The 27864-nt window shown below is 41.3% G+C and overlaps 1 long non-coding RNA gene across 1 annotated transcript in view; it reads left to right on the plus strand.

Annotated features, from left to right (window-relative positions):
* Window positions 1-13196: 13196 nt before the first annotated feature.
* Window positions 13197-27864, plus strand: part of LOC113623901 (uncharacterized) — an 88947-nt gene continuing 74279 nt past the window's right edge. The window contains exon 1 of the long non-coding RNA XR_003434118.1: window positions 13197-13952. This is a non-coding gene — a long non-coding RNA (uncharacterized LOC113623901). The remainder of the gene's footprint in view (window positions 13953-27864) is intronic.

Genomic DNA, 27864 nt, shown 5'->3' on the forward strand with positions numbered 1-27864 from the left:
CAGGGCTGTCTATTTAGGTCACTCCCTAGTTTGTTACAATAAAACCATGTCATCTACCTATATGAGATTGTTTCTCTTTCAGTGTTCTCCTATCTTTCTCATTCAAAGATATTTAAGAAATAACTCAATGTGTTTGTTGGTGAAGAAAAGTACACCAAATGGGAAAGTTTGTTTCAAATAAAACAGTTTAAGTGTTTTGTTTCTAATGAAGGTAGCTCTCCTCATATAGTATATCAAAATTATGTTTGTCACCTTTTCAATTGGAGAAGGTTTGCTTCTGAATGGTTTCATAAGTCTCTGTTTCAGTTGGCTTTGGTAAATAAAACAAACAAAGGGATATTAAGTTTTTAAATGTAGTTATAAAATGAGTGGCTCTCCCCTAAGACCACATTAAAATGAATGGCATGTATCTCCTAAAACTAGAACCAGATGTGTCTGTGAGCTGTGAAAAATATTTATTGGAGTGACATCAACCCTAATAGACCCTTTTATATAGGAAACACTGGTTAAATAGAATATTTTTCAGTTATTCAAATCTTGATTCAAACCAAATCTAGTCTACTATAAATACATTCTTAATTGAAATACCCTAATGTTACTTATTATTTGAGGACATCTTATAGCGAATAGACCTCCAAAGCAAAGTGAATAATGAATTGTTTCAGTATTTACGAAATATTTAGTATGTTTGATTCTGTACTGAAGAAAACATGATCTTCCCAACTTTCAAGTGGTTTAATGGCTATTTGGGAAAATGACCACAAAATGATTTGGATAGTGGGAAAAGCATTGGCTTGAAGTTGGGAGACCAAAGTAGCTGAATACCCTTAAACAAATCTCTCTGTCTTTCTGAACCTTGGCTTCATTACCTATAAAATTAGTTGCATTAATGATCTCCAAAGTTTCTTCCAGCTCTAACAAGTCTTTGATTCTAGGACACACAAATGAAACCCAAAATGTAACATAATATTGTACAGGCTGTCCCCAACTTAGGAACTGGATCAACTCCAAAAGGTCAATTGTTTGGAACACAGAATATATTTTCCCACAGAGACTGTGGTACAAGTGGCAGTTAAATCCTAGATCCGTCTGCAAAATCAATTTAATCCTTAATGTAACTGTAGAAGAGTATCCATGGTAATATGGACTCTAACCACCAATTACGTATAACAAAGTTTATGGGAAAAGCCATTGAGGGATTCCAATTTGGTATGGCAGAAAACATCTATCAGGGTTTTTTCCACTACCTGAAGCAATAGGCATGAAGCAATTCTAGTTCTAATTTACAGGCAGACCTGGGCCCCAAATGATAAACAAAGCCTGGACTGGCAGCATGGAGAGTGAGGCTCTGATACCTCTGATCTCATAAGGGGGGCAGGGGTCGGGGTGGCTGAGGACAGTTCATAGTGTCTGGAGTTTTGGTTGCCAGGAAGGAGTTGGCTCCAAACCAAAGGATAGGGAATGTAAGGGCAGGAGGAAAAAAAGGGAGTGAACATGTATGTGCTGGAAACTTTTAAGAGAAAAGATGCAATTACTTTTTTTTTTTATTGGAGTATAATTGCTTTACAATGGTGTGTTAGTTTCTGCTTCACAACAAAATGAATCAGTTATATATATACATATGTTCCCATATCTCTTCCCGCTTGCGTCTCCCTCCCTCCCACCCTCCCTATCCCACCCCTCCAGGCGGTCAGAAAGCACGGAGCCGATCTCCCTGTGCTATGCGGCTGCTTCCCACTAGCTATCTACCTTACGTTTGGTAGTGTATATATGTCCATGCCTCTCTCTTGCTTTGTCACAGCTTACCCTTCCCCCTCCCCATATCCTCAAGTCCATTCTCTAGTAGGTCTGCGTCTTTATTCCTGTTTTACCCCTAGGTTCTTCATGACATATTTTTTCTTAAATTCCATATATATGTGTTAGCATATGGTATTTGTCTCTCTCTTTCTGACTTACTTCACTCTGTATGACAGACTCTAGGTCTATCCACATAAAAAGGAATGAAATTGAGCTATTTGTAATGAGGTGGATGCAATTACTTTTGATCTCACTCCCTTTGTGGTTGAGGAAGTTGAGATCTAGGAAGGGTACATTGCACTGACTTAATAGCAAAACTAGGACTTGAATCTAGACCTAATGATTCTTAGCCCAGATCCCTCCCCTCCCCTCTCCCCCTCCCCTCTGGCTGTCATGCTGTGCAAGAACCTACTCTCTTCATCTGCCTCTGTTTCCTGCACAGGAATCCCTAGAACCCTTTACCCCCACCCCATCCTTATCCTATTTTTCATCCTCTGGTCTTCCAGGGCAGTCTGGTCAACGATCAGCACAGCAGTTTTCTGTTTGGCCCATATGTGGTTTAACAGTGCCACCAACTCAAAGAATGACTTTCTAGTTGCCAGAAAGAAGCCCCTCAGACTCCTCTCCAGTTTGGTACAAACCACCTAGAGAATGAGACTGAGTAATCCCAAACTCTAGTGACATTGAGGTACTTCTAGTAGTGATGTTTCTGTTAAGTCAGAACCCAAACTGGCTGGGCGAGCCAGTGTCCCAATGCCCAGGTGACAGGCATTGCTCCTTTGTCAGAAAGAAAGCTTCTGGCAGGAGGTTCCTAAGTGTACCATGTGCTGGGAATTTTTACTATCACATTTAATCCCTCTAAAAATCCTGTGAGGTCAGTATTTTCCCTTTCATAGATGTGGGAATGAAGACTCAAAAGCCTTCGGCTTGCCTTGAGTCACCAGGTTGGTCTGATTTCTGAGCCCTGCTGGAACAGCCAGGCAGCGCACCTTAGAGACTGGGGCTGGTTCGGTGGACCAGCTCTGGGACACTGTTGTGAGAGGAAGTGGGAAGTGAGGAGAAGGGTGGGCCCTGGCAGTGGCTGTAATCTGCTTTGATGGCAGGGATAGCTTGCTCAAAGCAGGATGGGAGTGGGCAGAAACTGAGTGATTTCTCAGTAGGGCAGATACTTCCGGAATGAGAGGGAAGGAGGGTTCATTCACACCTACAGCCAGGGGGAGGGTGGGGAATGCCTGTCCCACACACGTGAGAGGGCTCCCGGGCCAGGCCAACAGTCCCACTTACGCAACCCTGATTTGTCCATATTTTATGCCAGGCCTGCCGGAGTAGTGCTCAGGAATGTGGTTCAGATCCTGAGCTTTTTAGAATTCCTGAGGGAGAGAACAGTGAGGTCAGGTAAGGCCATAATACAACTGGTGCAGCTGAGGGGGCTTGAGCGGGGTTGTGAAGCATTGTGGGGTTTACATCAGTGCCTTTCACATAAAGTGTCTGTGTGTTTGTTGTCAGAATCATCTAGGGAACTTTTGGAAAATACCAATGTTTGATTTCCCTTCCTCCCCTTAGGAAGTCCTATCTAATTCTCAGCATTGGGAGTAGACGAGTAGATAGTTTCAAACAATGCCCTAGGGAATTCTCATAGGGACATGCATCCCTCCTCCATTTTTCACTGGCATAGATCTCAAAAGATAAAGCAAAACATAACAAAGAGACACTCAGGTAGGAGAGCCAGGGGAGGGCTCTTCCGGTGAAGGGATCGTTTCTGGTGAAGTTTGCAAAAGTATAAGGAGCCTGGAATGCCTGGGGCAGAGGGTGTACTCAGGGAGTGGTAGGAAATAGGGTGGGGTGGTTAAGATGAGCAGTCAAGAAGGAACTGGAATGCTGGGCAGGAGAGTTTAAACCTGATGCTGTTTGAAACAGGAAACTGTTCGTGTATTCTCATTCAGTGATTATCTATTGAACACCTACTCTGTGCCAGGCACTGTGTTATGTGCTGGGGATACAGCAGAGAACAAAATAAAGTGTTTGCTCATCAAGTTTGTATTCTGGTAGAGGAACTGTAGGGTGATCAGTCCATCCCAGTCTGCCTGGGACTTTCTGTTTTCTGGGGTTTTTTTAGGGGGGAGTTAACATTTTATTATTTTTAAAGAATTAATTAATTTATTTACTTATTTTTGGCTGTGTCAGGTCTTGGTTGCGGCAGCGGGATCTTTCGTTGCAGTGCGCAGGTTTCTCTCTATTTGTGACGTGTGGGCTCAGTAGCCCCATGGCATGTGGGATCTTAGTTCCCTGACCAGGGATCGAACCCTCATCCCCTGCATTGGAAGGTGGATTCTTAACCACTGGACCGCCAGGGAAGTCCCAACTTTCTGCGGTTTTAACACTGAAAGTGCCTTGGCCCAGGAAACCCCTGGGCAAAGCAGAATAGTTGGTTTCCTAGGAGGTGGAATGTGCATGCATGCCTGTGTAATACTAGGGGTCATAAAGAAACCTAAAGCAGGGTAAGAAGTTGGGGATAAAGAAAAATGCTTTTTTAGAGGGGGTGGTCAGGGAGGATCTCTGAGAACATGATAAATGAGTAGCAATCTGAATAAAGTGAGTGAGGGCCATGGAAATATCTCAGAGTAGGTTGGTGAGGGGTGGTTATTTCTAGCAGAGAGAAATACCGTGTAAAGGCCCTGAAGTGGAAACATGCTTGACATAGATGAAGAATAGCCTTGGCAGAGAGGTTGAGAGAAGGAGGTCCCAAGAGAGTGAGCCGTGCCGGAGACACTGGATTATATTGAGTGTGATGGGAGGCTGAGGACAGAGGCATGACCTAATCCCTCAGAAGGTGGGGAAAACGAGAGTGGGAACAGGAAGACCATTTAGGAAGCAACTTCATTAGGAAGTCTTGAAAAGTTCCTTCTCAAAAGGTTTGATCAGGGCTTCCCTGGTGGTGCAGTGGTTGAGAGTCCGCCTGGCGATGCAGGGGACACGGGTTCGTGCCCCGGTCGGGGCAGGGCCCGTGAGCCATGGTCGCTGAGCCTGCGCGTCTGGAGCCTGTGCTCTGCAACGGGAGAGGCCACAACAGTGAGAGGCCCTTGTACCGCAAAAAAAAAAAAAAAAATCCTTAAAAAAAAAGTTTGATCAGAGAAAGAGCAGGATACAATGCCATTCAAGTAAATGAGCCTGGGCAGGATTGGGCTGACCCAGGCTGTCCTACGGTGATGACATTGGGAATGGAAATGTGGAAACATCTAGAACTGTCTTGGAGACAGGGTTAACAGAAGGTGGTGGTGCAGGATTTACAGGGGGATGAAGGAGGGTGATGATTCCAAGCTAGTCTTCCACACATTAGTTTTCCTAGTTTGAATTTCTCCCTCAATTGTCCTGATCCAAACGTCATGGATCATGAAGTTTTCTACTAGAATGAGGAAGATTCCATGGTAGGGTCTCAAGAGCAGGAACTTGGGGTCGTACAATCCAGGGCACACACCGTGGCTCCATCACAGACAAGCCATGCCCCTCAGACAGCTCACCTAATCTCTGGGGCTCTCAGTATCCCTGCCAGTAGAATAGGAATGATGCTGCCTGGCAGAGTTGGGAGCACTAAATGAAGTAACACTCGTAGAGGACCTAGTTCAGGACATGCTGAGCCGTCAGTCTGGGTTCATTCTTTCCCTCTGTTTACACCCTGGGAGTTCAGTATGTGTGCCTGCACATTTTCAGAAGTTATCAGTACTCTATATGTCATTTTGTGCTCTTTGGCCCCCTTTCCCTCTTCCCCAGCCTGCTTATTCCATACACACATTTCTCTGTGTTGGTGGAGTACACACTCTGGTCATCTTGTTCTTCTTCTTCCTCTTCACTGGCTCTGCCTATGTTCAGATGTGCCTTTCCTTTCATTTGGACAGTTTTAGAAACCTCCCAACCGGTCCTCCCATCGTCCAGCCTATACTCTTATATCCTTCAGGCCACATCATCTTCAGTATAAAATCTAAACACCTGAGCAGGTCTTGCAGCGTCCACGTTGCCTCTGCCTACTTTTCTGTAAACTCTGCTCCCTGATTTACCCCCGTCTTTGGCCCCACCCTCCATCCTCCACCCCTGACAAGTCTACTGTTTTATTCCTTGTGCTCCCATGGTAGTTTGTACCTACTGAACTTATCTCCCATTATTTGTATGTAAAAAGAGCAAGGTATTTGGTGCAGGGGTTCAGAGCTCAGTCTCTGGAGCCACCCAGCCTCCATCCTAATCCCAGCCCTGTTACTTATCAGTTGGGCCTAATGATTAGGGATTAATTAAATAAACGATGATCCTTCCCTAAACTGGAATGCCATGACCTTGAGCAAGTTATTTCATTGTTGTGCTTCAGGGACAATAATAATATCCACCTCACAGGGTTGTCATGAGTATTAAGAGTTAATACATCTGGGCTGCCCAGGTGGCACAGTGGTTAAGAACCTGCCTGCCAACGCAGGGGACACAGGTTTGAGCCCTGGTCCGGGAAGATCCCACATGCCGCGGAGCAACTAAGCCCATGGGCCACAACTACTGAAGCCCGCACGCTTACAGCCCATGCTCCCCAGCAAGAGAAGCCACTGCAATGAGAAACCCTCGCACGGCAACCAAGAGTAGCCCCCGCTCGCCGCAACTAGAGAAAGCCCGCGCGCAACAGCGAAGACCCAATGCAACCAAAAATAAAAATAAATAAATTTATTTAAAAAAAGAGTTAATACATCTAAAGCACTTAAATAGTACCTTCTATGTAGGAAGCCCTCCAGAAACATTGCCTATAATTATTACATCTATCTCCCTGAGTTTGAGTTCCTTGAAGGAAGAGACTAGAGATCTAGTCTTTCAAATGTTTGTTGAACAAAGACATAAGTAAATCTCCTTTTAAAGACATTATTCCCCCTTTTACTTAATTTTTTCTCTTTTAATTTAGTTTATTTATTTTTGGCTGTGTTGGGTCTTCGTTGCTGCATGCGGACTTTCTCTAGTTGTGGCGAGTGGGGGCTGCTCTTCCTTGTGGTGCGCGGGCTTCTCATTGCGGTGGCTTCTCTCATTGCAAAGCACAGGCTCTAGGCATGCGGGCTTCGGTAGTTGCAGCATGTGAGCTCAGTAGCATGGCACCTGGGCTTAGTTGCTCCGTGGCATGTGGGATCTTCCTGGACCAGGGCTTGAACCCAGGTCCCCTGCGTTGGCAGGCAGATTCTTAACCACTGCGCCACTGGGGAAGCCCTTAGTTTGCATTTTTAACAAGCCTCTCTGTTTTTCCGGATAGTGATTTACTACATTTATAATCAGATGTGCAAACTTCTGGTTCATTTTTCTTAATTACTTATGGAATACAGTTGGATGTTGACCATACATATTTGGATCTATATATTTATATCAATTTTTATCAATATATTTTGGATGGGAAGATCCTATTTATATATATTGAGCACATGTATTTTCTTCATTCTGTGTTTTCCTTTAAGTATATATTTTGTGTTCTGATGTGTTTTGTTTATTTGAACTCATCTATTTTGTCTCTACCAAAAGCATCCATTGAGTAAAATAGTAGACTTTTGGAGCTTGGAAGAACTTTAATGTCATGGTCCTTATTCTTTTCATAGATGAGGAATCTGAGGGTCCAACAAATAACTTGAATCCTATAAACCAATAAGAAGAAAGGCAAACAACCCAATTTTTAAAATGGGCAAAAGATTTAAAGAAGCATTTCATAGAAAAGATTGTCCAAATGTCCAGTAAGTGTCTGAAAAAGTACTCAACATCATTAGTCACCAGGGAAATGCAAATGAAAACCACAGTGAGATACCAACTCATACTCTTTATTAATTTTATTTATTTATTTATTTACTTTTGGCTGTGTTGGGTCTTTGTTGCTGTGCGCGGGCTTTCTCTAGTTGCGGCGAGCGGTGGCTGCTCTTAATTGCTGGGAGCAGGCTTCTTATTGCGGTGGCTTCTTGTTGTGGAGCATGGGCTCTAGGCCTGCAGGCTTTAGTAGCTGTGGCACGTGGGCTCAGTAGTTGTGGCTTGCGGGCTCTAGAGTGCAGGCTCAGTAGTTGTGGCACACGCACAGGCTTAGTTGTTCTGTGGCATGTAGGATCTTCCTGGACCCGGGCTCAAACCCATGTCCCCTGCATTGGCAGGCAGATTCTTGGGCTTTTTTTGGTGTTTTTTTTTTGCGGCACACGGGCCTCTCACTGTTGTGGCCTCTCCCGTTGTGGAGCACAGGCTCCGGACGCACAGGCTCAGCGGCCATGGCTCACGGGCCCAGCCGCTCCGCGGCATGTAGGATCTTCCCAGACCCGGGCACGAACCCGCGTCCTCTGCATCGGCAGGTGGACTCTCAACCACGGCGCCACCAGGGAAGTCCCCAACTAATACTCTTTAGAATAGTTAAAAGATTTGAAATTATCAAGTGAAGGTATGTTTTAGAACTCTCACACATTGCTCTTGGAATGTAAATTTGGTAGAATTGGTTTGGAAAACTGGCACATTTCTAAAAGCCAGATCTAAGGCTACCCTATGACTTAGCAGTTCCACTCCTAGTTCCACACCAGAAATGGGTGCGTGTGGTCACTAATAGACACAAACAAAATGTTCATGACAGTTTTATTTTTAATAACCAAAATTTGGAGACAAACTAAATATCCTTCAACAGGAGAAGTGATAAATTATATGTATTCACATGGTGGAATTTTATACAGCAAAAACAGACGAAACAACAATCTACTGCTATATGTGACAACATGCATGAATCTCACAGACATAATGAGTGAAAAAAAGGAAAACATAAAAAGTATATACTAGGGAATTCCCTGGTTGTCCAGTGGTTAGGGCTCCGAGCTTCTACTGAGGAGGCACGGGTTCGATCCCTGGTCAGGGAACTAGGATCCTGCATGTGGTGCTGCCAAAGTATATATCATATGATTCCATTTATATTAAAATCAAAAACAGAACAAATCAAAAGTGGTAAAAGTAAGGATAGGATTTACCTCTGGAGCATAAGGATATTGGCTGTAAAGGACAAGTGAGAACTTTCTGGGATGTTGGAATATCCATTATGATGATCTAGGTTTGGGTTAAACAAGTATATACTTACACAATGTGTATTTAAGATTAGTATGCTTTACTGTATGTATAGATAGATACAGATATAGCACCTCAAAGAAGAGTATTACCCTAAAATTAAAGAAAATTTTAATTTTCTTTTTTGTGCTATGTGTTTTAAATGTTCTCACCTTTTCCTCAGCTATATTTACCAGAAAGTCTAAAATGAAGTCATGATAAATCGTAATGAGAGAAAAATAGAAGTTATTATTTTTAAAAGCTAGAGTGGTATCTCAGCTTCCTATCCAGATTTAGTGCCCTGAGCCCTGGACCTAGCTAAAAATAGTTCAGAGCTTTGCCAGCTGGTGACCTGGGAACTGGGCTATGTTTAGCAGAAACCAGCACGTGAGTGAAATGGGGGAGAGCCACGTGGAGCACTGTGGGTCTGGTAGGCATGGCTCACTCTCAGCAAGCTGTTTGAGCCATGCCTGCCGTCAGTAACTCAGACTGTTCCCTCCACTGCAAACCAGTGGGTAGTGTAGGGTCACAGTTTACTGGTGAGTGGAAATGAGAGGGAGAGACAAGAATCCATACTGATTGGAAGGGCAGAGGTCCAGCACTGGGAGACTGGACATAAAGGAAGTCAGAGTAGTTAAGCCCTGGCTAAACCCAGGGTGTACCTTCCTTTTTTCTTTACCAGGTTAGACTCAATTTTTGTTTTTGCAAAAATGTATTCATTTCTCAACAACTCTATTTTATCTTTTTTAATTGACGTATAGTTGATATATAATATTGTGTTAGTTTCAGGTATACAGTAAAGTGATTCAGTTATATACATACATTTTTCAGATTATTTCCCATTATAGGTTATTACAAGATATTGAATATTGTTCCCTGTGTTATACAGTAAATCCTTGTTGCTTATCTATTTTATGTATAGTAGTTTGTTAATTACATACTCTGCATTTATCGGCCCCCCACCTTTGGTAACCATAAGTTTGTTTTCTTTGTCTTTGAGTCTGTTTCTGTTTTGTATATAGATTCATTTGTATTGTTTTTTAGATTTTACATAAAAGTGATATCATGTAATATTTGTTTATCTCTGTCTGACTTACTTCAAATAGTATGATATTCTCTAGGTCCATCCATGTTGCTGCAAATGGCAATATTTCATTATTTTTTTGTGGTTGAGTAATATTGGGTTGACCAAAAAGTTCTTTTGGCTTTTTCCATAACATCTTACTTACTGTAACTGTGTAGTATTGTCTGAAGCCTGGAGGGTTATGCCTCCAGCTTTGTTCTTTTTCCTCAGGATTGCTTTGGCAATTCTGGGTCTTTTGTGGTTCCATATAAATTTTAGGATTGTTTGTTCTAGTTCTGTGAAAAATATTATGGATAATTTGATAGGGATCGCATTAAATCTGTGGATTGTTTTGGGCAGTATGGCCATTTTAACAATATTAATTCTTCTAATCCATGAGCATGGGATATCTTTCCATTTCTTTGAATCATCTTCAGTTTCCTTTATCAATGTTTTATAGTTTTCATCATGTGTCTTTCACCTCCTTGGTTAGGTTTATTCCTAGGTTTTTTGTTTGCTTGTTTGTTTTCTGCAGTGATTTTAAATGGTATTGTTTTTTAACTTTCTCTTTCTGATATTTCATTGTTAGTGTAAAGAAATGCAACACTTTTCTGTATATTAATCTTGTATCCTGCTACCTTGCTGAATTCATTTATTAGTTCTAACAGTTTTTATGTGGAGTCTTCAGGGTTTTCTATTTAGAATGTCATGTCATCTGCAAAGCATGACAATTTTACTTCTTCCCTTCCAATTTGGATATGTTTTATTTCTTTTTCTTGTCTGATTGATGTGGCTAGGACTTCCAATACTATTACAACTCAGTTTTAAATGTTATACTTAAGGAAACCAGGTGCAGAACTATTTAGATTGCAACGCTTAAACATTCCCTGAGTGGTTTTGCTGCTGGATCAGCCTAACTGGAAGAATTAGCTTCACTTAACCTCTTCCTCCTGTAATGTGCCCGTCTAAAATGTAGGAATGACTAGTGTAATTATCCGTGTCACAGAGATGTTTTGAGGCTTAATTAAATAACCCACTCTGAATACTCTGAAGTATTCAGAGAAGAAAGGGTTAATAGGAATGGTGCTGCTCTAAGTTCTACTCGCAAACTGACAAGTTACCAAACATGGTATGTGGTACTCTAGTTCCAAACATACTAGCATGGTACCTCCAAGATTTCACCTGATTTAGTTAGAATCACCATCACTCAACCAACACTAGTTGAGAGAACTCTGTTTCTACATTGTGTTCTTCTTTTTTTTTTTCCCAGCCACACGGATGCGGGATTTTAGTTCCTGGACTAGGGATCGAACCCATGCCCCCTGCAGTGGAAGCATGGAGTCTTAACCACTGGACCACCAAGGAAGTCCCCATTGTGTTCATTTTTTAAAGGAAGGTGTAAATATGAGGCTAATTCATAACAAGTGACAACTTTTAAAGAAATGACTTTAAACAACTTGATATGTTGCTGTTGTCAGTAGACAGAACTTTTAGCCCCAAAGTAAGATGCAACCTGACTTTTAAGGCAGGGACAAGGATGTGCCAAACTCTGAGATCAAAAGTAAGCTTTAATTCAAACACGGTGGATGCCCTTAGAAACTTTCCTAAAAATAAATCCATCCTGCTGCATGATTTAGAAATGGCTTAGGATACCATCTTTTCCAGCCTTAAGAAGCAAAAACCCCAAAATGTCATCAATGAAAAACAATCTGGGAGATGCTGCTAAAACTCTGTCAAGGGTATGGTCTCCCTTCCTACAGTAACCAATAAACTTGGCTTTGCTTAATTAAAAAAATCAAATCTGTGAGCAAACAGGAATGCGGTGGGCCAATTAATGGCAATGAAGATGATGACAATAATGGTGGTAATAATAATGACAGGAAGCAAGTATTGAGGGCTTACTAGGTGCCAGACACTCTTCTAAGGGCTTTACATGATCCCTGTAGTAGCCCAGGAAGATAAGACCTATTATTATCCCTGTTTTACAGACAAACAAACTAAGGCTTTGGAGAAGTTAAGTAACTAACTTGCCTAAGGTTATATAGCTTAGCAGCAGCTTTCAAAACTTTGGTGTGGGGACTTCCCTGGTGGCACAGTGGTTAAGAATCCACCTGCTGAGCATATCCAAAGGAGGGCCTCTGGAGTGTGGAGTCCCGGAGTTTGGAGGATCATATGTTCCAGCAGAATATGCTTCCTTCAGAATTGCTGAACAGATTTTTACAAGAATAAGTACTGATGATGATATTGAAACAAATTCATCAACATTTATGAAGGAAATGAAAGAGCCATCATTTATTAGATGAGAAAATGAGTCACCATAATAATGATGAATGAAAATACTGCTCGTTATAAAGTCAAGGAAGCTACCCTGTGAAACTGGGCTATCATTCGGCGGTGTTGTTGAGTTTTCCCTTCTAAATTCAGGTTATAGGTTATTACAAGATATTGAGGGACTACCCTGGTGGCGCAGTGGTTAAGAATCTGCCTGCCAGTTGGGCTTCCCTGGTGGCGCAGTGGTTGAGAGTCTGCCTGCCGATGCAGGGGATGCGGGTTCGTGCCCCTGTCCGGGAAGATCCCACATGCTGCAGAGCGGCTGGGCCCGTGAGCCATGGCCGCTGGGCCTGTGCGTCCGGAGCCTGTGCTCTGCAACGGGAGAGGCCACAGCAGTGAGAGGCCGGCGTAATGCAAAAAAAAAAAAAAAGAATCTGCCTGCCAATGCAGGGGACATGGGTTCCAGCCCTGGTCCAGGAAGATCCCACGTGCCACAGAACAACTAAGCCCGTGAGCCACAACTACTGAGCCTGCACTCTAGAGCCCGCGAGCCACAACTACGGAAGCCCACGCGCCTAGAGCCCATGCTCCACAACAAGAGAAGCCACCGCAATGAGAAGCCCACGCACCCCAACGAAGAGTAGCCCCCACTCACGACAACTAGAGAAAGCCCACGCACAGCAGCAAAGACCCAGTTCAGCCAAAAATAAATAAATAAAATTAAAAAAAATAATAAGTAAAGAATCTGCCTGCCAATGCAGGGGACACGGGTTCAAGCCCTGGTCCGGGAAGATCCCACATGCCGCGGAGCAACTAAGCCCGTGTGCCACAACTACTGAGCCTGCACTCTAGAGCCCGCGAGCTGCAACTACTGACCCTGTGTGCCACAACTACTGAAGCCCTTACACCTAGAGCTTGTGCTCTGCAACTAGAGAAGCCACTGCAATGAGAAACCCGCTCGCCCCAACTGGAGAAAGCCCACACGCAGCAACGAAGACCCAACGCACCCCCAAAAAATTTTTTAATAAATTAAGTTAAAAAAAGAAGCAAACTTTGGTGTGCTTACAGTTCCCCAGAAAAATAATTTAAATCAATATTCCCAGCCCAACACCATAGATTTTGATTCAGAAGTGTGGGACAGGGCCTGAAAAAATGCATTTTTAATAAATAACCAAGGAACCTTTACTGTAGGTGAACTTCAGACCACCCTCTGGGAATCAGTGACCCAGTTCTAGAAAAAAGGAGAGACTAGGAGTAAAAATTTGCCAGTGTTTCTCCAGCACTAGCCTTCCCTGTCCAGCTGAATAGTAGATCATTTGCCCACCCGAGACTGTATGTCCTTGCAATGAAAAGAAAGACTGCTTAATGAATGTAGCCTTTCCAGACATCGAACTTGATTTGTTCAACTTCCATATTTAACAGTTAACCATCTGACTTTAATCTGATTTCTTAAATATGTTTTCCTACCAGCCAGAGTGTGTGCTGACCAAAAACATGAATTTCAGTCACTAGTTGTAACTCTCACGGGTAACGAATAAATGGCATTGTACTTTATTAGTCTACTATAAATCTGATTAATGTGAATCAATTCCCCAGAGCCAGCTCTCTCCCGAACGAACTGAGAACCATGACTTTATGAACCTGCAAACTTCAGGGCCAATGTACATTTGGAGGCCTGATTTATCCTTTCCTTAGTATCACTGAGCTGGAAGACACATTTTGAGGCCCAGAATCCTGACATCTCCATCCCTCCAAAGGGGTAAGTTTATCAAATTTAATAAAACAATTCATAAAAAGCCATTCACTTGGGCTTTAGTCTTCCTTCCTTGGCTTTTAAACACCTGTGACCTTGAGGGGCACGGTGATGAATTTTTAACATCCTTTCTCTTTTGCTCTTCTCAAATGTCATTTGGTTGATTTGGAACATGGTATTACCTGGTAAATCTGGAAAAGACTTACAGATGAGTTTGGCCAGAGACAATGCTACGGAGACTGAACCAACCCATATTACACACCCACCTTTCCTTATTACATATTTTTAAAATAGAACAAAAACATGAAGCAGGCAAAAAAAACATGTTACAGTTTCCACAGTCCCTCTAAATGAGGAAATTATCAACGTATTTGCCCCTGCACACATTCCACATCCCATGCTGTGGATGGAAGACTTATTCTTATTCCTGCTCTCTTCCCTGCCAGCCACCCTCTAGCCTTCTTTCTCTTCCCTCGCTCACCAAGCCTACTCCTCCTTTTGGGCATGTCCCAGGCCTTCTCTACTGTAACGTTCTTTACCCTCATTTTCCTATAATTGGCTCCTACTTTTTGTTCAGGTCTTAGCTTAAACTGATGACCTCCATCTATTACGTTATTCAGTTTTGTTTTCTGTAGCACTCAACTAGCTGCTGATATTCTTCTTGTTTGTTTGTTTATAGTCTGTCTCCCTCAACTAGAACATAAGCCCCATTAGGTCAAGAATCATCTATTATGTCATATTTTCACGGTTATAGCTACAGTGCCCCAAACTATGCCTCACACAGGAGAGAGGTTTGGGGAGGAGAAAAAGGAAGACAGTGGGGAAAGACTGGTTCTGATCTGAGACTGATCTGGTTGTCCAAGGCATCCAGCTAGCTATTTCTTTGCTTAAGAGTCAAATACTTTTATCCACCTCCTTTGGAAACAAATCAGAGATATTAAAGATGTGTTGAGTTTATTGCGTAAGACTAACAGTGGTTAAAGACCAGATGACTTACACTGAGAGTCTTTACAAGGTATTTGTCATCATTAGCTCAGTCTCATAAATTATTACAATATGAAATCAGCAAAAACTGCTTACGTGCTTGAATTCAGGTAGTTAAATTTTAAAGTATAATAAAAAGTTATACTGAAAGTTTTCTTTCCAAAGAGCTCAAATATGCCGTTGTTAGCAGTAAATGAGGTAATGGCTTCCAAAGAAAACTGGAAGTAGGAAATGAGGTTTCCTTCTGGGAGTTAAATGGGTAAGGCACACACAAATATACACACACACACAGATACGGTAAGTCAACTGAAGGAGTAAACTGATAGATAACCAGTGTGTAACTGGAAACACCTATAAATTCAGCCAAGGTGACTTGGAGGTAATCTCAGGATGGCAAGCACTGGAATGTGACTGTGAATTTAACAGGTGTAAAGGTAATTGATTATTTGGAGAAAGTCTGGATGAACAGCGGCGGTGGGCAGAGCTGCTGTTAGCCTATAGCACAGAAAACCCAAGCTAAGGGCTTCCCTGGTGGCGCAGTGGTTGAGAGTCTGCCTGCCGATGCAGGGGACGAGGGTTTGTGCCCCGGTCTGGGAAGACCCCACATGCCGCGGAGCGGCCGGGCCCTTGAACCATGGCCGCTGAGCCTGCGGCTGGGCCCGTGAACCATGGCCGCTGAGCCTGCGCGTCTGAAGCCTGTGCTCCACAACGGGAGAGGCCACAACAGTGAGAGGCCCACGTACAGCAAAAACAAAAACAAACAAACAAAAAACAACCCGAGCTAAGAAGCCAGAAGTTGATAGCAGCTTCCCAAATAGTGTTCATGGGAGAAGGGGCCTTGGCTCAAGGACTTGAGCTCTTAGGTCTCTGTAGCAAATGTATCCTTTGATAAATCATCTCCCTACTTCTCCTTATGCAGATTTGATGCTCTAAATACAGAATTTAAATCACTTTTTTCCCTGTCTTCAGGGAGCAAATGCCCTGATCTGCTGATGTGAGGGCCCACTGGCTACCTGGTTGCATTTATCATTAAAATGGAATAAATTAGTATTCTGGCTATATGGCCGTCTCTGCGAGCTTGGGTTAGTGTGAGTCTACCCCTGAGAAAGTTCTAGAGCAGAGTGACTTGTTGGTCCCGTACTGCATGGCAGAGAGTGGACCACACAGGCTAGCTCTGAGAAGATAAGGGCTGATCTAAGCTCAGTTCCTTCTCCCAAGTTCAACAGTCGTATAATTCACATGACTTCCTGAGGGGATGTTGAGTGAGGGGAAGATGAGAGGCCAGGAGTGATTATGCTGGACGCATCCCCAACAGAGGAGCCATGGGTACTTTAGTCCACGGTTTGACAGATGTTTTCTGTAAATGGCCAGATAATAAATACATTAGGTTTTGCTAACCACAGAGATAGGTAAGTCCAAGAGGGGAACAGGGACTGGAGGGGCCAGACAGGAGCTATTGCCTCCTAGGACACTAGGGAGAACAGGGGTTTTTAGAACTAAAGCAGAGGGGGAGGCAGGGCAAGGTGAGACTTTTAGGGAAAGCTAAGGAGAAAATGCCTTTAGCCAGGAATGAGATGAGCTCAGGTAACCGGTGGGAAGTACCAAATCCAAGAGCTCTCTGAGACATCTCATACAGGTCTCCAAGCTACATACTTACCCCCGGTGGGTCTGTAACTGCCTGGCTCTGCTGGGTCCTGTCAGCGCTCTATCATTCGTCTAGATAAAGGGATCTGCCCCTGGAGTTTGGATAATATACCTAAATTGCATCCCAGGGAATGAACGGGCATCATTTTGAAACTGGATCCTTTAGCTGCAATTGAATGTCTGTTTTGTTGAGGGGTAAACAAGACTTACTGAAAGAACCCGGTTTAACCAACTTTGCTGTTTTGGGGTAAGTATAGTAGGCAGTCTAAATATATTTTTTTCTATGATAGCTTTTTCATTATATATTTCATTCTTTGGGATTTAAGTCACTTTAAATTTTTATGTATTTAAATTCAAAGTATACAGATGAACAGATTAGTGTATTGACTAGAAGGTGAACCAGGATCACAGAACAGCTGGGGAGCTGGTGACAGAAATGTAAGTGGAGCTTGGTCTCCAGGTTCTAATCTCCTGTGGAGACTCCCTACAGCAGTGATTCTCAAATGCTGCGATGGATAGGGATGGGCAGAGGGGCACTGTGTAGTTTGAAAAAGCTCTTATCCCTCCCACTTGAAATTCACTGATCTACAATTCATCTCATTTTACCTTGGGTCTTCTTGAAACCTCTTCAAAAAAGCAAAAGAAAACATGAGTTTTACAACTCAAGCTGGAAGATGGTTCTCCTTATTTAGAAGTGGCCAGCAGAAGAGCTATAAAGAACAGAATGATTCCTGAATCAGCAAAACCCTAGGAGCTTGGATGATACAAGCCAAGAGCCTGTGCCTGGGATCAGCCTTGTACACTGGCAATAAATCACGAGATACAACCATTTTAAGGCCTCTCTTTTCCAAAACAGAAGAGAGGAGTATGTCTCAGACTTGTATTCGTTTCAAAAGGATCAAAGATAAATTCTTTTAGAATTTGAATCCGTGGAAAGTAACTTGAGTAAGATGACAAAACCATTCTCCACCAAGTGAGGGTGAATTGAAGGGGTACTGCACTTTCAAAACACACCCATACCAACCCCCCAGCCCCCATGGATAAAATGTAACTGTGAGACTTTACGTAGGTTAATAACATAAGGAAAACATTAAGAGAAGCCTGGAAGAGACAGACTGATCCTGGCATCAGCATTGGAGAAAGTCTATAGCTGCATCAGTGTAGCTGTTAAACACTTCATCTGAAATAATATGAAACCTAGAGTCATCAGCCAGATGTAGAAAACAAATTTATGGTTACCGGGCGGGGGGTGGGTAGTAAAGGGGCAGTGGAGGAGGGATATTTGAGAGATTGGGATTGACATATACACACTACTATATATAAAATAGATAACTAATAAGGACCTACTGTATAGCACAGGGAACTCTGCTCAATACTCTGTCATGGGCTATACGGGAAAGAAAATCTAAAAAAGAGTGGATATATGTATATGTATAACTGATTCACTTTGCTGTATACCTGAAACTAACACAACATTTTAAGTCAACTATACTCCAACAGCAACAAAAAAAACTAGAATCATGTACATTTTACTGTTTGAATGGACCATAGAGAAGTTATTCAGATAAAGAAACTGAATCCCTCCTCTGGACTCAAAATCTGTGGGCTGGGCTGGAACAGGAACCTCATGCCTGCCTCTAGCAGAGAGCATATATCACATGGTATTCCCATTGTCTGAATTCTCTAGACTGGGCTTCTTGACCCTAAAGACTGTATTCTTCATCTTTGAATTCCTAACATCAAGCACAGTGTCTGACAGTAAGTGTCCACTGATACTTGTTAAACCAATCAGAATAAACAAGAGTATAAGTCCTAGGGCAACAGAGGGAAGAAAAAAAAATTGAGGGGGAAAATCTTTCTCTGATCTCCCAGGGCATGGCAGGGCAAAATTACCCAAAAAACCAAAAGTGAGCGTGACCTCAGTGTGTCTTTTTTTAGGTGAACACCCCAAGTCACAGGTAAGCATTTGCTAGACTGCCCAGAGCTATCACTACCATCATTGCCATTAACAACATGGCTTGCTTATTTTGTCTTATTGGAGTATTAGAATGAGTTCGCTGACAATTAAGTTCCCTGCTTTAATTATGGCAGAAATAAAAATTAGGCAGACAATTGCCTTTGATTCAAGTATCTCAGAACTGTTTTACTTTTGAAGTCTGAAGTATTAAGGGTAGAAAAAAACAGCCTCTCGTTTGAAGTTAAAAGTACAGGTTATCTCCTCATGGAAAAAGATTAAATGTAATTCTATGTACCTTATGATTATAATGGTTCATCAGATTTAGTAACTGTAGGGAAACAATCATATCTTTTCTGTATCTTAATTATTTGGTTCTTTTCTCTGAAAAGACTACAAATACATGAACCCTTAATTTCAATGGCACAAAGTATTGTGCACTGCATATTTGTAAGCTAGCCACAGGACAAAGGGAAGCCATAAAGAATTAAACATTACATTCTCTTAAGAAAGACTTTCTTTCAGTATTACATAAATATCTTTGTGCTTTTCCATTTTCTTTTTGAAACCAAGTAACCCTTTGACATTTCAAAGTGAAATAACCATACACACAGTTTTTATATAGAGGCTAAGATGACTTTCTTTTTTTTAAAGAACTAAGTGTAATTAACCACACATGGCATATTATTCATTGTCCTATGACCTTTGTAATTTAATTTCGTATTCTGAAAATATTTGCTTCTAAATTTAGTCAGGAAAATGAGGGAATGTCATGGTTGCTTTGCTGGCTGTACATTACAAGGGATTATACCTAGAAGAATTTTCAAATGTGGGTGTTTAAAAAATGTATGTTGTTTGTCTGCTTTGGCATGTAAAACGTTTAATAAAGCCTAGTAATTTGGATTTATAGAGAGACTACCCACCCAAAGTCCTGAAAAATTCTAAGTAACTGTAAAGGCTACTGCCTGGTAGGGTCAAGGAAAGGAAGTAGACTGGGCAAGGGCACCAATGGAGACCATGTACCCTATGTCCACATATTTAAAAGCTGTAAAAAAAAAAAAAAGGCTAAAAACTGTTAAATAAGATTATCCTATCCTTCTATCTTGACAAATCAATGACAAAATCCCAAAACACTGATAAAGCTATAGTCTCAATATGATGAAAGGTAGCAAAATATCGAAGCTGGCTGAATTTAATTGTTGCACATGTTTGGATGAGCTAATGATGTTTTGTATGAGTGACAAAAGACTTAAATAATTCGTAAATCATTTATTCCACATTTTCTTCATTTCAGCAAAATCACTGATTATGTTCTTAAAATAAAAATTTTCATGTAATGTATTCAATTGACAGTAATAACAAAGTAAATATAAAGTAATTATATTCAAAATGTTTAAAATTTGAGTATATTTTTATCAAAATGTAAGTTAAGTGAATGTACATTTTAAATTATAATTACTTTGAATATTTTCAAAAAGTTATTGCTTTAAAATATTTGTATTAAAATTAAAGGCAAAATAAAAACAAATACATGGGGCTTCCCTGGTGGCGCAGTGGTTGAGAGCCCGCCTTCCGATGCAGGGGACATGCGTTCGTGCCCCGGTCCGGGAAGATCCCACACGCTGCGGAGCGGCTCGGCCCGTGAGCCATGGCCGCTGAGCCTGCGCGTTCGGAGCCTGTGACCCGCAACAGGAGAGGCCACAACAGTGAGAGGCCCGCGTACTGCAAAAAACAAACAAACAAACAAAAATAAACAAATACATGAATACACCAACATTTTAAATAAAGATTATTTAAATATAGCTGAACTTTAAATTTAACTCTGAATATTTGATTAAATCTTATTAAGTATATTTATAAAATTAAATTATTGCAATTCTCGTGTTTAATATCTATCTAGTCATCAATAGAGAATCAGTATTATGTTTCATGCATGCTACATACACATATTTACATTTTAAAAGTAATATGAATGGTTTGCTATTGTGAAATATCCTCAGTCACCTGTGCAATTATTGCAAATGCATCTAATTCTCAAGTACCTCCAGGACTATGAGATGGAACACAAAGAGAAGAAAGAAAAGGGATTCTCAGCGCTCCTGGCTAATGATACTTTGTTAGGCAAGAACCTATTGCGTTCATACTCTTTGAAAAGAAAGATTTGACAACTTAATTCATTTGTCTTTTCTTATCTAAGAGCTTCTGTCACTCAAATCTTTCCAAAGTAGTTTTTATTTCTAATACGGGCAGCAACACAACCCACAAACCTTTTGTTTTGAAGACATAGGACAAAAGAGGTACAGAACTGCTGCCATGAGTTCAGGATGGTGTTATCTCAAGAAGAAATATTTAGGGTAATGGGTCACATTTGAACCAGCATGAAGTGCTGCATCTCTGGGGCCAGAGGCCTTTAATCAAGTTAGTGTGTGTGTGTATGTGTGTGTGTGTTAAATTCTGGGTGCAGGTCAGGGGGCTCTGCTGTCTGGGTATTGGGGAAATTCAGGAGCAACCATCCTAAAAAACACCTCTGGTGTCAGAATTCGGAAGCACATATTTACGTGATAGAGATCCTTCTTTAATTAGCAAATTACAAATAACATTTATGCCAAAAATCGACTTCCCATTTTGCTGTGAGAATAGTTTTTTCTTTTCTTCCTTCCTCCCTGCTCCCCCTTCTTTCTTTCCTTCTCTCTTTCTTTCTCTCCCACTGCCCCCTATGTATTGACAGCACAAATCTAAACTGGTCTGGGATACATAAGTCAATTTGCATTCTGAACTTGGTGCCAGAATTCTGTTTTTTAGCAGTCTTACTGAGATATAATTCACATACCGTACATTTTTATCCATTTTAAGGGTACATGTCAATTTTTAAAAATTTATCAATTTCTTTCTTTAACGCCATGTGATTTTTTAATTGAAGTATAGTTATATTACAATGTTGTGTTAGATGTCAATTTTTTTTGTTTATTTGCAGAGTTGCTCAACCATCACCACAGTCAACTTTAGTACATTTTCGTTATCCCAGAAAGAAACTGTGTAGCTATTAGCAGTCACTTCCTATTTCCCCCCAGACTCCTCTCCCATCCTTCTCCCTTCCATCCCCTCCCCAGCCCTAGATAACCACAAATCTACTTTCTGTCTCTATAGATGTGCCTATTCTGGACATTTCATATAGTTGACATCCCGCAATATGTGGTCTTTTGTGACTGGCTTCTTTCACTTACAGGGTTTTCAAGGTTCACCCGTGTTTGTAACATGTCTTAGGACTTCATTCCCTTTTGCTGCTGAATAACATCCCATTGTATGTATATATCACTTTTTTTTTTTTTAGGCCGCACCATGAGGCATGCAGGATCTTAGTTCCCTGACCAGGGGTCAAACCCGCAACCCCTGCAGTGGAAGCATGGAGTCTTAACCACTGGACCGCAAGGGAAGTCCCACTACATTTTATTTAGCCATTCATCAGTTGATGGACATTTGAATTGTTTCCAATGAACATTTGAGTTTTTGGTTATTATGAATAATGCTGCTATGAACATTCATGTACAAGTTTTTGTGTGGACATATGTTTTCATTTCTCTTGGGTATATACCTAGGAGTGAAATTGCTGAGTCGTATGGTAACTCTATGTTTAACATTTTGAGGAATTGCCAGACTGCTTTCCAAAGAGGCTATATACCATCTTAAATTCCCACCAGCAATATATGAAGGTTCTGATTTCTCCACATCCTTGTCAACACTCATTAGTGTCCATCTTTTTCGTTATAGCCATCCTAGTGAGTGGGAATTGGTACCTCACTGTGATTTTGCTTTGTATTTCTCTAATGGCTAATGATGTTGATATTTCTTTTTAATTGGCTATTCCTGAAGAGAGCGAAAACAAAAATCTTTGTAAACAGCCTCCTCAGTGCCACGCTCATGGTGTTTAGATATAAACCAAATCATAGAATGAAAGTGTTAGAAGGGACCTTAGACCCAGGGCAGGCTTCTGCTTTGCAACCCAGCTCACCTGTGGTTCTTCCACTGTCAGAAAGTTCTGATCTTTAGCATCTTTAGTGAGATCTTTTTTTTTTAATCTGAAACTTTTTTTTCTGAAAATTTTAGTTTCTGGGCCTAGCTTTGCTCTCTGAAGCAAGGTACGCTCTGTCTTCACCCCAGGATCCATCTCCTTCATGTGACTAAACCCATCTACATATTTTTAAAGACAAGCTTTGGCAGTCCACTAGGTTGTTGCCTTTTCCTTTTCGCTTTTGGGTTAATGAACGCAGCCTGAGGCTGCTGTTGCAGATGTGGCCACTCTTTCAGGCTCAGACAACTCAACAGGGATCCTCATGGAGAGCCCTCAGGTCAGAAGGGTACAGGCCAAAATCTGGGCAGGGGGGCATATGTAACTCGAAGAAACATTCTGAAATCACCTTGCTTTGTTTTTAGTTACTATTTTTATTTTGAAGTTTCAAATAACTTTAAGAGGGGGTATGTGATTTTTATGTTTACTGAGAGGGAACAAAGGTTAAAAGGTGTTGAGGATGCAGTCTATACAAACAGACTGGTCCTCCTGCCTTCTGTATAAAAAAAGATACTTTGAGCTCATTTCCCTCAACCTGGCACACAATGAAAAGGCAGCTGCGATTGCTGCATGAGTGGGTGACTGTAAGTGTGTGTACCTGTCCGTGTGTCCGTGTGTTAGCTCCAGGTCTGCTGGGAACCTGGTCTTCCCTCTCCGATTCATCACGTCTTTAGTTCTCTGTCTTTAGACCTCTCAAGGATTCTCTCTCCTGTGTTTGCTCAGACTCTGGAACTCTGTGGACAAAATGTCCTAAGTTAATTTCTCTTATTTCGTATTCCTAATCCCCCATTCTTCCTCATCTAAACTGATGATTTTTCTCTGGAACACACTGTGCCCCATTCTCCCTTTCTTAGAGAGACCTCATCTTTCTCTTGCTCTCTGCCACCACCTCTGGAGCCTGGACTGATGCACTGGCCTGCCTTCTCTGTCTAGTCTTTCTACTCTGCCATTGCCTACAGCTGCCACACTGATTTCTGGAAGCACAGGATCCCCACCCTCCACTCCATAGCTTGGAATGGAATTAGAGGCCTTTCAAAATCTGAACTTCTCACCTTCGGCAGGGGGCACGTCTTTCTCTCTTGGCATGGCTCCAGCCCAGCGACCTAGCAGCTACAAGTGGCCTTCATGGGTGGGTGACTGGATCCCAGGAATAGTTCACTGAATTCCTTTCTTTTCCTGGGATGCACAGAGCTCATGCTCCTCTCAAAGGCTTTGCTTTGGGCTGGTCCCTCTGGTAGGAGCACTCTTCCAAGTGTTCTCCCCTGGGCTCACTCCTTTTCATGATTCTGATGTCAGCTCAGATAACACTTCCTCTGAGCCACCTTCTCTGGCAGGCCTCAGAGGGAACTCGGTGACAGAAGGGATTTCTTCTGCTTTGTTCACTGCAGTATTCCCGGCACCCAGAACAGTGCTGGCAGACAGCAGCCACTTGATAAATACTTGCTGAGTTATTAGAATAAAGTAGCTTCTACATAAAGTACTAGGTTGCATAAACTCTGCCTTTCTGTGTTGGGCAAGAAAGAAACGGAGGACTGAACAAAGAAAGGAGGAACCAACAAGAGAAGGGGGGAAAATAGCTCCTTGTAGGGCAGAGGACAAACCTGGATAGCTGGAGAGAAAATAGGGCACAGGGTTCAAGGCCTATTCTTCACTTTCTCTGATGTGGAGAATGCTTTCTGCTATAATTAAAGCAAAAGCCAGGTTAGCTTGCAGAAAAGGACATTTTGGAAGAAACCAGAAAAGGAAACAATCCCTCCCCACATCCCTCTTGCCTCTCCTGATTTTCCAGTTTTCATCACCAAAATTAAAAATGGGTATATAAGTGTCAATTCTCACCACATATTAGATAATTCCTTAGTTAAAAATATCAGCAAAAAAAATGGGGTCCAAATTCAAAGGACACAAATCCTCTGAATTATATGAAAATTTAAAAAGCAGTTCCTTCTAAAGTGCACATCATTTCCTGAAACTTTTTCGCTACTCTTTAAGGTGTTTTGCTCATGATTGGCTGACAATATATAAAGAAACTGACAATACATAAAGGACGTTCCCAACTCAACCCCATTGTGCAACTATTCTGGATTTTTTTTTTTGTCAGACTGGATCTTCTGCTTCCTTTGCCAACTGAGATCAAATGGATGCATTAGGTCATGACATTAATATGAAATCGTTTCCACCCTTGTTTTTCTTTCTCCATTCTTACTCTCTTTTTATTATGTGTAACAAGTCAGATTGTAATCTTGAAAGTGAGGAACTAAGGCAGCCTGCTAGCGCTCTGAGGCTGAGCCATGCTGCTGATCTTGTTTAGACCATTCAGTCACAGCTGAAGGGTGTTATGCACACATGATTGTTCAGGATGTGCCATCATCCAAGGCTAAAATGACGTCACCAGAGTGAATTACTCTGGGGCTTTGCAAATCTGCAGTGCAGGATTTGCCAGGGAAAATGAAACCATTCGTTCTTTTTTACTCCTTCCATCCCCCATGTAAGTAAGTATTCTTTTTCTAGTGGCTTCGGTTTTATGCTGAAGAGGAACCTGGTCTAGTTCTTCCTGGTACATAAAAGTGTCAAAGAAACAAAGGCTTCATCAGTGTAATTATGCAGTGCTTTAGACCTCTGTACATGCTATGTTTTCTCACCTCTGGGTTTGGTGCATTATGTTTCCTCTGTCTGGCATGTTCTTCTCCCTGGCCCTCTCCCCTTGTCTTTCTGGTAAACTCCTATTTATCCTTTAAGACCATTTCAAATGACTCCTTCTAGGTAAATTTTAAGTACATACATGTTTAGAGTTGTTACATCTACCTGATGAATTAACACTTTAATCAAAATGTAGTGACTCACTTTATCCCTAATAATACTTTTTGTCTTAAACTCGTGTGTATGATATAATAGCCATGTTAGCTTTTATTTATTTATTTATTTTGGTGAGTGTTTGACAGCTTTATATTTTTTCATACTCTTTTCTGTCCTTCTGAATCCTTACAGTTTAACAAGTCTTTTATAAAAATATATTTGGATTTATAATATTTTTCAATCTAATGTTTTCTCTATTTTTAATAGCTCGGTTTAATCCATTTACATTTATTGCAATTACTGATATATTTGGATTTATTTCTATAATCTCATTTTGTGCTTCCTATTTGTACTGCTTTTTCACTGCTTTCTTCTCTCCCACTTTTCCAAATGTTAAACTTTGTGATTCTTCCTTTTTCACAAACACGTTTGATGGGCTACCCATACGTGATTGAACCAGTAGGTTTCTGTCTTGTTTCTTCAAGTTTCTTTTTTTTTAAACATCTTTATTGGAGTATAGTTGCTTTACAATGGTGTGTTAGTTTCTGCTTTATAACAAAGTGAATCAGCTATATGTATACATATATCCCCATATCTCCTCCCTCTTGCGTCTCTCTCCCACCCTCCCTATCGCACCCCTCTAGGTGGTCACAAAGCACCCAGCTGATCTCCCCGTGTGATGCATCTGCTTCCCACTAGCTATCTGAGTTTCTTCTAAGAAGGCAAATGAGAAGATTCTAGTGGATGTTTATAACTACTCATTGCATCATCAGGAAAGAAGAATAGCTATGAGGAGACTTGGTGAAAATCTGTAGTCCTTAACAATTCGCACTGGGGACTAAAGCAGTTTAGCAGCCAAGTAGCTAGTTTTCGAAACGATGAGTCAACAGTGTGCAATGTTGGATAAAGAAAGGTGGAATCTGTGTAAAGTATTGTGAGGATGGTACCTAAGGGGCAAATCCTTTTGTGTCTGGCATACCTATACTGCTGTGTGCTGAGACTGCGTGAGGAGGCGAGCCTCCTATGATTTGTTTCTGTTCAATCACTTGTAAAACCCTCATTCACTTGGTGTGTCATTATCATACTTGGCCTCTCTTGGCTAGAAATAAATCACAAACAAAACATAGTGAGCCATTAAATTGCAAGTGGACTCAGTCATAATTGGACTGCCTGACGATCCAGAATATGCTTATATCTAGTTTTAAGATTATCACTTAAAAAAAATACATATATTTTTTAACATACTTGAAGCAAGTTTTACTTTGTGGTGTCTTTTCTGGAAATTTTTTAATTGGGAAAAACAAGTATAGCAAAGCAGTTAATAGTCTGGAATTTGGGGTTTGATACAGACTGGGATTTGAATCCTGATTCTTCCATGTACTAGCCATGTGATCTAAGGCAAATTACTTAAGCAAGCTAAACCTCAGTCTCCTCATACTCTAAGTGAGGTTAATGATAAATCTATACATAGAGTTGTGAGAATTTAATAAATTAAAACACAATAAATTATAAGGTCTTTGGCATAAAATGGTACCAAAAGAAGTAGTAGCTATTATAATGATTATTATTTTTTTAAAATAAGGAGCTTCTTGGAGGCATTCCTTCTTCAAGTCTTTGTCCCTCAACTCGGAATAATAGGTGGAAGATAGGAGCTGAAACTAGATGGTCTCTTTGCCTCTCGGATTTAACAGGCTGAGTATGGTGGAAATCCCTTTGAACTTTAAAATGCCCCGAAGGATGTCAGGAGTATGACTTATACCCTCATGTGTGCCGTCCTGAGTTAACAGACATCAAGAGTGTTGATAAACTCTTTGTTTCAGCAAATGTGACCTCCTTAATAAGGCTAGCCTGATTTCATGCCCTCAAATCCTGATCTCCCCTCCAAATCCAGTTAGAAAGCTATCAGGCACCACACAGTTGCCAATCCTCTCATTTTCAGGAATCCTTACTCCAAGGGCTAGGGGGAATCCTGTCCTGAAATGCTGATATAGAATTGAGATTGCATTTTCCTATACAAACATGATTATTTGTAGCTGATATGTACCACTGAGCTCAGTACTATTAACGATGGATAAAATAAGACCTTTAGGACCTACCTGAGATCCTAACCTCTTTAAATAATATGTTTCCCAATGGGAAATGTGTTCACAGTTCCAAATAATTGATTTGCAAATAAAATATTGAAATATAAACCATTAGGAAAATGGGGCTGCAATCCTTCACATCTTTTTTTTTTTTTTTTTTTTTGACCACGCCACACAGCTTACAGGACCTTAGTTCCCTGACCAGGGAAGTGTGGAGTCCTAACAACTGGACTGCCAGGGAATTCCCCCTTCACATCTTTAGTGTAGGAAAAGGAAGAAAAATTCTGCAGACCACCCAAAGTGTAGGAACAGTTGAGCACTGTACCTTTCTCTAAACTGGATGTCAGCCAGGACAACAGATGAGCAGTTTCTTGCGAAAAGCAACACTGGCTC

The sequence above is a fragment of the Aethalodelphis obliquidens genome, unplaced genomic scaffold, assembly GCF_003676395.1.
Source record: "Aethalodelphis obliquidens isolate GAN/ISIS:26980383/991018 unplaced genomic scaffold, ASM367639v1 scaffold12, whole genome shotgun sequence".
NCBI lineage: Eukaryota > Metazoa > Chordata > Mammalia > Artiodactyla > Delphinidae > Aethalodelphis > Aethalodelphis obliquidens.